This window comes from Meles meles, chromosome X, assembly GCF_922984935.1.
Source record: "Meles meles chromosome X, mMelMel3.1 paternal haplotype, whole genome shotgun sequence".
Taxonomy (NCBI): domain Eukaryota; kingdom Metazoa; phylum Chordata; class Mammalia; order Carnivora; family Mustelidae; genus Meles; species Meles meles.
Window position 1 is genome coordinate 130,640,529 of NC_060087.1, and position 12,777 is coordinate 130,653,305.

Sequence of the window (12,777 nt, forward strand, 5' to 3'; positions counted from 1 at the left end):
GAGAAAGGGGAGCCCTCCTACACTGTTGGTGGGAATGCAAGCTGGTAGAGCCACTCTGGAAAACAGTATGGAGGGTCCTCAAAAAGTTCAACATAGAACTACCCTGAATCCCAGCAACTGCACTACTAGGTATTCACCCAAAGGATACAAAAATAGTAACTCAAAGGGATACATGAGCCCCGATGTTTATAGCGGCATTATCAGCAATAGCCAAATTATGGAAAGGGCCCAAGGGCCCATCAACTGATGAATGGGTAAAGAAGTTGTGGTGTCTTTCAAACTTTTAAGAAGATCCTCACTTGAAACTAGAGGGTATTATGCTGAGCGAAATAAGTCAATCAGAGAAAGACAATTATCGTATGATCTCTCTGATATGAGGAATTTGAGAGGCAGGGCAGGGGGGCGCGGTTGGGGGGTAGGGAAGGAAAAAATGAAACAAGATGGGATCGGGAGGGAGACAAACCATAAGAGACTCTTAATCTCATGAAACAAACTGAGGGCTGCTGGGGGAGGCGGGTGTGGAGAGGGTGGTTGGGTTATTGACATTGGGGAGGGTATGTGCTATGGTGAGCGCTGTGAAGTGTGAAAGCCTGACGATTCACAGACCTGTACCCCTGGGGCAAGTGATACATTATATGTCAATAGAAAAATAATAATAAAAAAGAAGATCCTCACTTGAGAAATTTTGCCACTGGGCACAGAGGCAAAATAAGTACTCCACTGTGTTCTCTGTGTATTTAATTCAGATATGCATATTTTTTTCCTTTTAAGGAATATGGACTTACTGGCTTTTGTTCAACATGCTTTTCTCTTGCTTAAGACATTTACCATACACACTCCTTCCTCCATTACTTTTCTTATTGTTCCATTACGTAGCCTAGGGGCTGCAGAACCGTCGGATCAAATTAACAGTCAGGTCAGATGGGAGGATTGATATCTCACCGAATGGCTCTTACTCATAGTGTTACCTGACATCTGTTAATAAGAAATAAAAAGGGGCGCCTGGGTGGCTCAGTGGGTTAAAGCCTCTGCCTTCAGCTCAGGTCATGATCCCAGGGTCCTGGGATCAAGCCCCACATCAGGCTCTCTGCTCAGCAGCGAGCCTGCTTCCTCCTCTCTCTCCCTGCCTGCCTCTCTGACTAGTTGCGATCTCTGTCTATCAAATAAATAAATAAAATCTTTAAAAAAATAAGAAATTAAAAAAAAAACTTTAGCAGGAATTTGCCTACTTCTGTTCACTATCCACAGAAAGATGTGTTATCTACAAACTTATTAAACTGCTGGTCCGAACATAAAATAGTAAACAGAGTCTCCAAAATACCATTTGCTTTTAGTCCTGTGAGCTACCTATAAGGAAGCAGAAAAAATTATTCATTTATTGCTTCAGATTACTATAATTTGATTAAAATCACTGTATGTTTTACTATTTACTTTTAAGTGGTTTCCCTTTTATTTTCAGTACTGAATATTAGTTACAACTTGAATTTGAAGTCAAGACTAGCAACTTCATCTCACATTTGATAGGGGAACACTGATTATCAAACTTCTCAAATTCATGAGAGGGCAGCCTGTTAAAAAGTTTCAATAACTAAATTATCTGTTATCAAAGTTGGAATGATGGTAACAGTAAGGCTAATAAAGCAGTAACTCATATCACAATCTCACAGTTCCCGTGGAACACCGACAAAGCTTAACCGCTGATCGAGTAATGACACCACAGAAGAAACCCGCCCATTGTGTGAGTAGTTTCCAGCCTTGAGTTCCAGGACTAAGGGTTTTATTCACACCATGAGTCATCAGTTCAAATAACTTCTTACCGCCAATTGTGTGAGGCTTTAGCAAAGACACACTCAAATATTAGGGCGGAAAGATGAGGATGTTTTTCAAAAGCGCTAGTTGCTGACTTCTTGTAGCTCGTGATTGCCAGGAGGATCTTTGGTCCTGTGGGGAGTCCAGGTGACAGGACCCTGGCACCCTAAAGGATACAGCAGAAGGTCAGCCTCCAACTGTGACATTGCATCTCTCCCACTGCAGACAGTATGCCAGACCGTCGTAAGCTGGAGCGCGTGGCCTAGAGGAGTGACCAGATCAGAGCTGCGCTTCCCAGACCTCCACAGAGCCTTATGGTGTCACTCAGAGGTCACACAGGGCCACAGAGGTTTGGGCCAACCTTATACACATGCAGTGTATTACACCAGTGACCAGCTAACAGATAACAATGGGATTGATCCTACATATATTTTACTATGTCAAAGGTCATCGGCATGTGGGTTATCCAGTTAATACGTCTTTGTGCGGATATCTAAAGGATGCTTGTCCTGCCAATTCTGGAAGAACACACCATCACTGAATAGGAGTGTAACTCTGCCCTGGCGTCTGCTCACAAACACCGTGTTCTGCAGTCTGACTGCAAATACCTAAGCTGTAAAATTGTACAAGGCAGCCCATAACATTTTTATCCATGTTAATCAGGATTCCCCCAGCACTGCTAATCTAAAACAAATAATGAAATTAATTAAGCATGAAATCTCCTAAATCTAGAATCATCAACCTAAATCTGTGCTTGCTAAAATGGATTTGTTCTTGTCTATGTATAAAATAGTATTAAAAAAAAAAAAAAAACAGGATGGTCCAGGGAGTCGGATAAAGCAGTGATGGAGAAACCTGTAGGCACATAGTAAGTGTTGAATAAATGTTAAACGACGCCCTCGTTCTTCTTCTTAACACGGCGGGCATGTATTAGCCACTTAGCCAGTATTATGGACTGAGGCTGTTGTGGCAGAGTAGTTTGTTCTCTCTGTGAGATTTCTTCCTATGCAAAGCTTGATTTGATGAGAGTGGCCTCTTAAGAACCCACTTTTTTCAAGTACTGAGGTCAACAACCAAGCAGAAAATAAAACATTGTATGAGGGTCAAATATGGGAACCTTCACCTCATAGTAGTTTATTAAAAATGCAGACTATCTACTCTGTTCCACTGGTCTATGTGCCTGTTTTTATGTCAGTACCCCCCACTCCCCGCTTCCCGAAAAAAAAAGGGCAGACTATCAACTTTTCTTTCCTAATACGGAGTTACAAGTTTTACACGTGGACTATTATACTGGATTTATTTATTTTAACATCTAATGCATGAGATAAGTTTTATCCCATAAAAGATAGTTCAACTATTGCATTTAATTTTGTCTTGGGGAAATGAGGTCATCTGCTTGTCTATGGCAAAACATTCAACCCATAGGGGGAAAATGTGCACAGTATATAGGACAACCAAATTATAGAGCGAAGAAAAAAGGTACAGAGAGGGAATCAGCACAAACATAGCCCAGAGATTTTTTTTTCTTGAGAAAATCCAGCAACGCAATATTGTTTTTTTCTGAATATTTCACAGGTTCTTAAATGTAATGTTAAATGCGCATATTTACCATATGACCCCACATTGTTTCTTCTCAAAGTGGAAATATCACAAAGATGGTCAATGAAGCTACCTGAATTTCAGTTACATCTAGGCTAAGGAGGGAGAGTAAACAACAGGTGAGGGTTTATAAATAAAATTCCCGACTATGGAGGATAGCTACTCCTGTATTAAGCACCAAAGGTATAGAAATATCTGAAATATCTATTGGCTTTACATTTTTTTTTACTTTAGTTCCATGATTAACTTATTGTCTGACTGTAGTACTAAGTGAAGAATGCTAGAGAGCAACATAAGCTCACAGCTTTCAGTATGTAGAGGGCCGGGAGGCGGTGGGGGGAGGCGGGGAAGGAGGGAGGGAGGGCGAAGTCCTTGAGTGGCATGGATCAAACTGCTAATAGCAATTATCACGGAGGTGACAGGAGACACTCACTTTCTACTTCATGCACTTCTGTGAAGTTTAGATACTGTTTTAAAAGATTTTATTTACTAATTTGACACACAGAGAGAGATCCCAAGTGGGCAGAGAGGCAGGCAGAGAGAGGGGGCGGGGGAGCAGGTTCCTTGCTGAGCAGAGAGTCTCATGCGGGGCTTGATCCCAGGACCCTGAGTCCATCACCTCAGCTGAAGGCAGAGGCCTAACCCTCTGGGCCACCCAGGCATCCCAAGTTTAAATACTTCTTGTTACCAATCAGAGATTACTCTTGCAATCAGGAAAAAATTATAATAATCACAGCCATCTGACTTCAGGCAATGCTTTAAACACCTCAAGTCAATTTCACTGAAAACCTAGAGAAAATTCCAATAGATTTTCTTATTAAGTTACTAATCGGCGTTTGGGTGTCCACAGACAAATCTCCACTAACGTATAAACGTGCTTCAGTGTCTCTCAAAAAACCATTAACCAACCTACGTTGGTTCCTCTAATGTCTCTCCTCTGAAACCCTCACCCCACCTCCCCTTCCTTTCCTCCATATTAGACGAGCTAATTGAAAAGCAGTCTATATGCGGAGAAAGGGGAACGCTCTTACACTGTTGGTGGGAGTGCCAACTGGCGCAGCCACTCTGGAAAACAGTATGGAGGTTCCTCAAAAAGGTAAAACAGAGCTACCCAGTGCACCACTGAACCCAGTGGTTCAGTTGGTAAGCGTCTGCCTTCAGCTCAGGTCATGATCCCATGGTCCTGGGACCCAGTCCTGTGTCAGGCTCCCTGCTCTGCGGGAAGCCTGCCTCTCCCTCTCCCACTCCCCCTGCTTCTGTTCCCTCTCTCACTGTCTCTCTCTCTCTCTGTCCAATAAATAAAATCTTAAAAAGAAAAAAAAGAGGATTAGAGCTACCCTATGACCCGGCAATTGCACTACTAGGTATTTTTCCAAAGGACACAAACATAGTAATTCAAAGGGGTACATGCACCCCAATGTTTATAGCAGCAATGCCCACAATAGCCAAACTATGGGAAGAGCTATGGAAAGAGCCAAACTATGGAAGACCTCAGCTGACCATCAACCGATGAAGGGATAAAGAAGATGTGAGTCATATATAAAATGGAATATTACTCAGCCGTCAAAGAGAATGAAATCTTGCCACTTGCAACGACATGGACGGAAGCAGAGGGTATTATGCTAAGCGAAATGAGTCAGTCGGAGAAAGGCAAATACCATGTGATTTCACCCACTTGTGGAGTTTAAGAAACAAAGCAGATGAACACAGGTGAAGGGAAGGAAAAATAAAATAAGATGAAAATTGACAGGGAGGCTAACCGTAAGAGACGCTGAACTCTAGGAAGCAAACGGAGGGTTGCTGGAAGGAAGGTTGTGGGGGGGGATAATTCGGTGATGGGCACTAAGGAGGGCACTTGATGTAATGGGAACTGGGTGTTCTATGCAACGGATGAATCACTAAATTCTACCTCTGAAACTGCCAAAAAAAAAAAAAAGTCTACATTTGCAACTTACTCCTTACTCTCACATTTGCCTCTTACGGCACTGATATCTGGAGTTTGGCCACATTATTCTTACTAAACCTGTTTAAGATAAGCATTGACTTTCTTTCTTTCTTTCTTTCCTTTGTTTGTTTCTTTCTTTCTGAGGGGGCGAAGGGGGGAGAGCGGGGGAGGGGGAGGGGCAGAGGGAGAGGGAGAGAATCCCAAGCAGACTCTGCACTGAGCGGGGAGCCTGAGCAAGGTGGGTCTCCATCTCACGACCCTGAGGTCATGACCTGAGCCAAAATCAAAAGTCAGGCTCAACCAACTGAGCCGCCCAGACACCCCAAGCATTGGCCTTCAATTGCATTTCACTAATAACCTTGCAAAACCTCTCTGCAGTATTTGACAGGCTGGTCACTTCCCCTTTTTGAAATGCTTTGCTATGCTTTCATTTAGTCCATGTTCTTCCTTGGTGGAAACTCTTCTCCAGCTCCTTCTTAGACTGCTTCTTCCTCCCTACCTTTAATTTTTCAGGATTCCATCCCTTCTCCTTTTATATTCATTGAACAATTTTATGTGGACTGAAAACTACCATCTGTATGCTAAAAGCTGGTCCTGCACAACAAGTAGTTTGGAAGTAGTGGTCAACAAATGTCTGCATAAGGGGCCGAGCATCATGTTTGTTGCATGGTGGATTTAATACCGTGTGGGAATTCCCATGCTTTTGAAGGAAAGGAAAATTAACACTGAGTCTAAACAGTGGGACTCACGTAGGGATGCCTGGGTGGTTCCATCGGTCAAGCCTCCAGCTCTTGATTTCGGCCCAGGTCATGATCTCACGGTTGTGAGATCGAGCCCCGCGTCAGGCTCCACGCTCGGTGTGGAGCCTGATTAAGATTCTCTCTCTCCCTCTCCCTCTGCCCCACCCCACCCCCCATGAAACAAAAAAAAAGAAAAGAAGTAAGTAGTCACACATAACGAGCAATACATACCACATAGTAATGTTAACATTGGATTTGACCTTAGAATGATTGGTTGGGACGTTAAAAGGTGAGCTGTAAGCACTTCTTCTGAATTACACAAGACCCTTGCTACTTGGATTCGAACATACAACTAGGACATGACTTATCCCAAGACTAGCATTAATTAGTACAGGGGGCAGATTTCAACTGTACATTCATAAAAGTTTTCACTAACTACATCCAGAAAAATACCAGCTGATTAGCCTAAAACAACCTCTAGCTAGCGGTTGAAGAATAGGGTTACGTTAAAATAGTTACTAAGTTTCTCAGAGTCCTCAGTCTCTCATGGTTCCTCTCCCCCTCCAATTGCCCCCAACTCCTTTCTCCTCTCCGTCTCCCCATGTCCTCCGTGTTATTCCTTATGCTCCACAAGTAAGCGGAACCATATGATAACTGGCTCTTTCTGCTTGACTTATTTCAAACTCAGCATAATCTGCTCCAGTCCCGTCCATGCTGATACAAAAGTTGGGTATTCATCCTTTCTGAGGGAGGCATAACACTGCATAGCGTATATGGACCACATCTTCCTTATCCATTCACCCGTTGAAGGGCATCTCGGTCCTTTCCACAGTTTGGCGACCGTGGCCATCGCTGCTATGAACGCTGGGGGTACAGATGGCCCTTCTTTTCACTACATCTGTCTCTTTGGGGTAAATACCCAGTAGTGCAATTGCAGGGTCATAGGGAAGCTCTATTTTTAATTTCTTCAGGAATCTCCACACTGTTCTCCAGAGCGACTGCACCAACTTGCATTCCCACCCACAGTGTAAGAGGGTTCCCCTTTCTCCACATCCTCTCCAACACACGTTGTTTCCCGTCTTGTTGATTTTGGCCATTCTGACTGGTGTAAGGTGGTATCTCAATGTGGTTTTGGTTTGAATCTCACTGATGGCTAATGATGATGAGCATTTTTTTCAGGTGTCTGTTAGCCATTTGTATGTCTTCTTTGGAGAAGTGTCTGCTCGTGTCTTCTGCCCATTTTTTGACGTGATTATCTGTTTTGTGTGTGTTGAGTTTGAGGAGATCTTTACAGATCTTGGATACCAGCCCTTTGTCTGTACTGTCATTTGCGAATATCTTCTCCCATCCCGTGGGTTGCGTCTTTGTTTTATTGACTGTTTCCTTCTTTTTTTTCCAGTGGAATTTTTCCTTCTTTATTGTGGTAACATACACATAATGTAACATTTACCATCTGAACTATTTTCAAGTGGACCATTTAGTGGTACTGAATACAGTCACAATGTTGTACAACCATCACTATCCATCTGCAGAATGTTTTCCATCTTGCAATATTAAAACTCTATGCCCATCGTTATAGAATATTTTAACTTGGAAAATTACAGAATAACAAAACATAAGGCTATAGAAAATTTAAATAATTATTATTCATAATCCCAATATAACACACACAGAGAGAGAGAGAGAGAGAGAGGACTATGAAAACAGCTTATATTCACTGTTTCGGGACTACAAATATCTGTGGTCCTACTTTAGACCACAAGGAAATGATTCATTAATTCTGTGGTTATGGAAAATAAAAACCTAAAAACCTTATTTAATCTTAAAAAAAAAATCCTTTCAAACTCTAGATGTTAAGTCACACTGGTATTAAATGGGAAACCTTGAGACGTGATAGCCTTGTTCATACAGGTATTTTCCTTTGCTGTGCAGAAGCTTTTGATCTTGATGAAGTCCCAAAAGTTCATTTTCGCTTTTGTTTCCTTGGCCTTTGGAGACGTATCTTGAAAGAAGTTGCTGTGGCCGATGTCAAAGACATCGTTCTCCTATGCCTATGTTCTCCTCTAGGATTCTGATGGATTCCTGCCTCACGTTGAAGTCTTTTATCCATTTCGAGTTTATCTTTGGGTACGGTGTAAGAGAATGGTCGAGTTTCATTCTCCTACACATAGCTGTCCAATTTTCCCAGCACCATTTATTGAAGAGACTGTCTTTTTTCCACTGTGTATTTCTTCCTGCTTTGTCGAAGATTATTTGACCATAGAGTTGAGGGTCCATCTCTGGGCTCTCTGCTCTGTTCCCCCGGTCTATGTGTCTGTTTTTGTGCCAGTACCATGCTGTCTTGGTGATCACACTTTGTAGTAAAGCTTAAAATCAGGCAACGTGATGCCCCCAGTTTTGTTTTCCTTTTTTTCAACATTTCCTTAGCAATTCGGGGTCTCTTCTGGTTCCGTACAAATTTTAGGATTGTTTGTTCCAGCTCTTTGAAAAATGCCGGTGGAATTCTTTTTTTTTAAGATTTTATTTATTTGACAGAGAGAGAGAGAGAGAGAGAGATCACAAGTAGGCAGAGAGGCAGGCCGAGCGGGGGGGAGGGGCTGCGGCGGGGAAACAGGCTCCCCGCTGAGCAGAGAACCTGATGCGGGGCTCCATCCCAGGACCCTGAGATCATGACCTGAGCCGAAGGTAGAGGCTTAACCCACTGAGCCACCCAGGTGCCCCATGCCAGTGGAATTTTGGACTGGAACGGCATTGAAAGTATAGATTGCTCTAGGCAATCTATACACATTATATACACAATCTAGGCAGTAGAGACATTTTAACACTGTTTGTTCTTCCGATCCATGAGCATGGAGTGGTCTTCCAACTTTTTGTGTCTTCTTCAGTTTCTTTCATGAGTGTTCTGTAGTTCCTCGAGTACAGACCCTTTACCTCTTTGGTTAGGTTTATTCCCGGGTATCTTATGGTTCTTGGTGCTATAGTAAATGGAATCGATTCTCTAATTTCCCTTTCTGGGATTTCCTTGTTAGTGCATAAGAAAGCAACTGATTTCTGCACACTGATTTTGTATCCTGCCACATTACTGAATTGCTGTATGAGTTCTAGTCGTTTGCGGGCGGAGTCATTTGGGCTTTCCGTATAAAGTATCTTGTCATCTGCGAAGAGAGAGAGTTTGACTTCTTCTTCTTCTTCTTCATTGCCAATTGGAATGTTATCTTTAATTTCCTTTTGTTGTCTAATTGCTGTTGCTAGGACTTCTCGTACTATGTTGAACAAGAGTGGTGAGAGTGGGCATCCTTGTCGTGTTCCTGGTCGCAAAGGGAAGGCTGTCAGCTTTTCCCCATTGAGGATGATACTCGCTGTGGGTTTTTCATAGATAGCTTTTATGAAGTTGAGGAATGTAGCCTCTATCCCTGTACTTTGAATTGTTTTAATCAGGAACGGATGATGGATCTTGTCAAATGCTTTTTCTGCATCAATTGAGAGGCCCATGTGGTTCTTCTCTCTTCTCTGACTGATTCGTTCTATCACATTGATTGATTTGCGAATGTTGAAGCACCCCTGCGTCTCGTGGATAAACCCCAGCTGGTCATGGTGGATAATCTTTTAAAGGTACTGTTGGATCCTATTAGCTAGGATCGTGTTGAGAATCTTGGCATCCATTTTCATCAGGGACAGTGGTCTGAAATTCTCCTTTTTGGTGGGGTCTTTGCCTGGTTTGGGGATCAGGGTAATGCTGGCTTCGTAGAAAGAGTTTGGAAGTTTTCTTTCTGCTTCCACTTTTTGAAACAGCTTCAGGAGAATAGGTGTTATTTCTTCTTTGAATGTTTGGTAGAATTCCCCAGGGTATGCTACCTGAGGGTTTTGGAGGGGAGGGAGGTGGGGGGTGTGGGGTGAGCCTGGTGGTGGGTATGAGGGAGGGCACGTATTGCATGGAGCACTGGGTGTGGTGCATAAACAGTGAATTCTGGAACACTGAAGAGAAATTCAAGAAAATAGTTATTAAGTAATGTTTTGTGGCTTATGTGATCTAGTTCAAGGTAACAGATTCACATTTGTACTGATATCTACCTATTTTAAAACATAAAACATAGGGGCACCTGGGTGGCTCAGTGGGTTAAAGCCTCTGCCTTCGGCTCAGGTCATGATCCCAGGGTCCTGGGATCGAGCCCCGCATCGGGCTCTCTACTCAGCAGGGAGCCTGCTTCCCTTCCTGTCTCTCTCTGCCTGCCTCTCTGCCTACTCGTGATCTCTGTCTGTCAAATAAATGAGTAAAAATCTTAAAAAAAAAAAAGAATTTGGGAATTTCAGTTTAAAACAAAAGACACCAATGTAAGACCAAATTAATCAAAAGACACCAATGTAAGACCAAATTAATCTTAAATTTGAATGGAAACAGCAGGAACTCATGAGTAGGAGCATGGATTCATTTGGTATGAACTCTGATTGTCAGTATGGGCCCTCAAAGAAGTGTATTTCCTAGCTCTGTCCACTGCAAAGATCCGGAAGCAATGAACATTATCGGTTGCAACAATGAGAACCCCTAGTGCCCACCTTGCGATCTCTAGAAGAAACCAGAGGTCCTTGGAGAAATGGCTGGTTTCGGATCCAGGGCAGAATAAGGACGAGAAAAGTGTGGAACATCTTAGAGTATCCAAAAGTTAGGATATGTGTTGAAGTTATGTCAAAAAGACACCGGGAGGCATGTGAAGGGGCTCCCAATGTCCAAGTGTCAAGCAATGTGAGCCTCAGAAAGAATAATAACGGCAATGGTTTGGGTCACCAATACATTAATACCCATGAGTTCGCCGCGATACTGAAAGAGTCCCCAGACGATCCTTGTTCACTTTAAGAGACCAGAAGACAGCAACCCATCCCTCTGAAAGGGAAAGAATAAAGCAACAATTCTACCTTTCTTGTGTGAATTATATTTCAGGAAAACAAAGCAGTTCGTAGTTACCTTCCATAGGAGAATTCCAGCCAATAAATGGAGCAAGAACAATAAAGTAGGAAAATTACCATTTTACAGCACCCAATGAATTAATGGATCTACATAATAACCCTCAATGGCTGCCAAATATTTTACATAGAGGTTGATATACAGGGTGAGCATACACTACGGTTTTCCCTGGGGGCAAGTCCTGGTTTACATTGGTTGTCCTATACCACACCCTCCCTCGCTCTCAAACTTGTCTGCATTTAGATGATGCATTATATCACCACCCTAGTAACAGGGAACTTTGTACAGAATGAGGAAAACTAGTAGCACCTGAACCCACTGCTCAATCTTAATATTATCTGTATCTATATCTGTGTGTATATATATATCCATATATCCATATATATATATATATATATATATATATATATATATGGAGAGAGAGAGAGAGAGAGAGAGAGAGAGAGGCCCTCAGATATTAAGGATCTCCTGATGGGATGTGGAGATAGCTGGAAATGAGCCAACGGCAGAAAGTTCTTAAAGACTCAGACAGAGAGGAGGAGTGCCTGGGTGTCTCAGTTGGTTAAACGATCGACTCTTGGTTTGGGCTCTGGTCATGAGATCAAGCCCCATATTGGGCTCTGTACTCAGCAGGGAGTCCTCTTGAGATTCTCTCTCTCCCCCTGCCCCTACCCCTACTTGTGCTCTCTCTCTCTCCCTCCCTCCTTCTCTCTCTCTCTCTCTTTCTCTCTCTCTCAAATGAATAAATATGTCCTTGGGGTGACTGGGTGACACAGTTAGTTAAGCGACTGACTCTAGTTTTCGGCTCAGCTTGTGATCTCAGGGTCATGAGATCAAGCCCCGCATCAGGCTCTGCGCTCAGTGCAGAGTCTGCTTGAGAGTCTCTCTCCTTCTCCCCCTGCCCCTCCTGTCCGTTCTCTTGTTCTCTCTCTCTCTCTCATAAATAAGTAAATCTTAAAAAAAAAAAAGAGAGAGATTCAGGCAGAGAGGGAGCTACAAGGGCAAGAAGAAAGAGATTAGCTTCTCTGTTTAGTGCACTATTTCCTAGTGTCTCTTCTAAGAAAGAGATGTCTGTATATCAACTAGTGTTTGTTAGCACTTTTTAAATTCTTTAAAATATTTAAAATTTATGTATTTGACAGAGAGAGAGAGAGAGAGAGAGATCACAAGTAGGCAGAGAGGCAGGCAGAGAGAGGGGGAAGGCAAGCTCCCCACTGAGCAGGGAGCCCAATGCAGGGCTCCGTCCCAGGACCCTGAGACCATGACCCGAGCTGAAGGCAGAGACTTAACCCACTGAGCCACCCAGGTGCCCGTTTGTTAGCATTTACAAGGGGTTTTCACCTTGTATTACCAGTTGTCATAGTGCAGAGTCTCCTGGTCACCTCTTGTTGGTGACGGCTGTGAATGGGCAGAGTCCCTTTTGACACAGAGGAAGGTTTTCACAGAAAAGGACCCACGGACTTCTTATCACATTATATCATTAAAAAACCAACTGCTGCTTACTTGAGCAATGTGTGCCAATTTGTTCTATACTACTTATGTCCCTTATTTTTGTCATCCTACTGTCGGTTGTAAGCCTAGCATTGCAGGTAAGTCACACCTTTTAGAATGGCCACCTCCCCACAAGACAAGAGGACCATCGCTGGCAAGGATGTGAGAAAAGGGAACCATTGCGCAACTGTTGGTGGGATTGTAAGCTGGTGCAGCCTCCATGGAAAACAGCA